Consider the following 2,773-nt stretch of genomic DNA (forward strand, 5'->3'; position numbering starts at 1 on the left):
GAGCCAGATGATACCTGCACATGCAACAAGTTGCAATACTGAAGAATCCTGAGCTTAAGGAACATGATTTTTTTTTTTATGTTAGACATTAAGCATGCCTGCCCTTTGCTCAAGAGGAAAACACTATCTCTATTTTTTAAGGCTGATTACTATACAAACATTCTAGAACAGATAGTCTGGAACAAAGGCAGAAACACAAGACTTGTGGAAACGTAGAGACCCGTGAAAAATTGTCTCCCAACATATGTAGAGAAAACATTAAAATGCTATTTGGGGATATAAATGAAAATTACATATATTGAAGTATCTATTTTACTCTCAGCCAATACCACTAAATACAATCAAAAGGCCAAGTACTCCAAAATTAATCTATAAATGTAATGCTATCTCAATTAAAATGCTAACAGGTAGAGTAATAGGAACTCTCATTTATTGCTGGTAGGAATGCAAAATGTTACAGCCACTTTGAAAGACAGTTTGATGGTTTCCTAGAAAACTAAACAGTCTTACCATATTACTTGAAATCTCATTCTTAAATATTTGCACCAGTGAGCTGAAAATTTATGTCCACACAAAAACCTACAAACAAATGTTTATAGCAGCTTTCTTCATAAATGACAAAAATTAGAAGCAACTATCGTGTCCTTTGTAGGTGAATGGATAAATACACTGTGTTATGTTCAGATAATGGAAGCATATACTGTGCTCATGGTTAGGAAAACTTAACATCATTGAAATGTCCATACTACCAAAAGCTATCTATAAATTTAATGCAACCTCTATCAAGATACCAATGACATTTTTCACAGAACTAGAACAAATAATTCTAAAATTGATATGGAACAACAAACGACCACAAATAGCCACAGCAATCTTGAGAAAGAAGAACAGAGTTGAAGGTATCATGATACCTGATATCAAACTATACTACAAGGCTATAATAATCAAAACAGCATAGTACTGGCATAAAAAACAGACCCATAGAGCAATGGAGAAGAATAGAGAGCTCAGAAATAAACCCATGCCTATATAGTCAATTAATCTATTATACAAGAGGAAGAATATACAATGGAGTAAAGACAGTCTATTCAATAAATGGTATTGGGAAAACTGGACAAATACATGCAAAAAATGAAACTAGACCATCTTTTTACACCATACACAAAAATAGACTCAAATGAATTAAACACTTAAGTGTAAGACCTAAAACCATAAAATTCCTAGAAGAAAACACAGGCAGTAAACTCTTTGACATCACTCTGAGCAATGTATTTTTGAACATGTCTCCTTGGTCAGGAAAACAAAAGAGAAAAATAAACAAATGGGACTACGTCAAACTAAAAAGGTTTTGTGCAGTGAAGAAAACCATCAACGAAATGAAAAGGCAACCTACAGAATGGGAGAAGATATTCACCAATGATACACCTGATAAAAACTTAATGTCTAAAAGATACAAGGAACTCATACAACTTAATGCCCCAAACCCGAAAGATCGAGTTAAAAGATGGGCAGAGGGCCTGAATAGATATTTCTCCAAAGAGGACATACAGATGGCCAATAGACATATGAAAAGATGCTCACCATCACTAATCATCAGAGAAATGCAAATGAAAACCACAGCGCGATATCACCTCGCACCTGTCAGAATGGCTATCACCAATAAATCAAAAAACAACAAGCGTTGGCAAGGAGAAACAGGAACCCTCATGCACTGTTGGTGGGATTGCAAATTGGTAAAGCCACTGTAGAAAACAGTATGGAGTGTCCTCAAAAAAATAAAAAATGGAACCATCATATGACACAGCAATTCCACTTCTGAATACTTATCCAGAAAATCCAAAATAATAATACAAAATATATATTCACCCCTATGTTCATTGTAGCATTATTTACAATAGCCAAGATATGAACGCAGCCTACATGCTCATTAATAAATGAATGGATAAAGAAGAGGTGGTACCTATATACGATGGAATATTATTCAGCTATAAAAAAAAGAATGAAATCTTACCATTTGCAGCAACATGGATGGACGTAGAGGGTATTATGCTAAGTGAAATAAGTCAGATGGAGAATGACAAATATCATATAATTTCACTTATATGTGGAATCTAAAAAGAACCAAAATAAATCAACAACCAAACAGAAACTGACTCATAGATATGGAGAACAAACTGATGGTTGCCCAATGTAAAGAAAATTGGGGGTTAGGTAAAACAAAGTGATAGGATTAAGGAGCAACATCAGAAGTATGGTGACTTGAGGGATCTCCCCTGATCTCTCTCATTGAAACTATAAGAAGCTGAATACCTACCTTTCAATAAATAACACCTAACCTGCACACAAGCACATCTGAAAGATCTGTGCATTTGAGCATCAGAAGATTACATTCTTATAAGCCTAAGTGGAGAAATAGTTCATCAAATACCATCAACAACCAAGGTGACAAGACAGCTCAGAAAGAAAATGAAAAATCCCCGCCCCCAAAAAAGAGCTTAAAGATATAAAAAGATGTGATTTAAATGATAGAATTCAAGATTGCACTTCTGGAAAAACTCAATTAGATGCAAGAAAATTCTTACTGACAGTTCAAAGAACTTAGAAACAAAATTAACAAACAACAGGAATACTTTACCAAGGAGATTGAACTCTAAAAAAGAACAAACTAGAACTTCTAGAGATGAAGAGCTCACTAAAAGAGATGAAGAATAAAATAGCAAGCCTAGGAAATAGAGCTGACCAGATGGAGGAAAAAATCAGTGATATCAAAGAC

Source organism: Pteropus medius, unplaced genomic scaffold (assembly GCF_902729225.1).
Source record: "Pteropus medius unplaced genomic scaffold, Ma_sr-lr_union100, whole genome shotgun sequence".
Classification (NCBI taxonomy): domain Eukaryota; kingdom Metazoa; phylum Chordata; class Mammalia; order Chiroptera; family Pteropodidae; genus Pteropus; species Pteropus medius.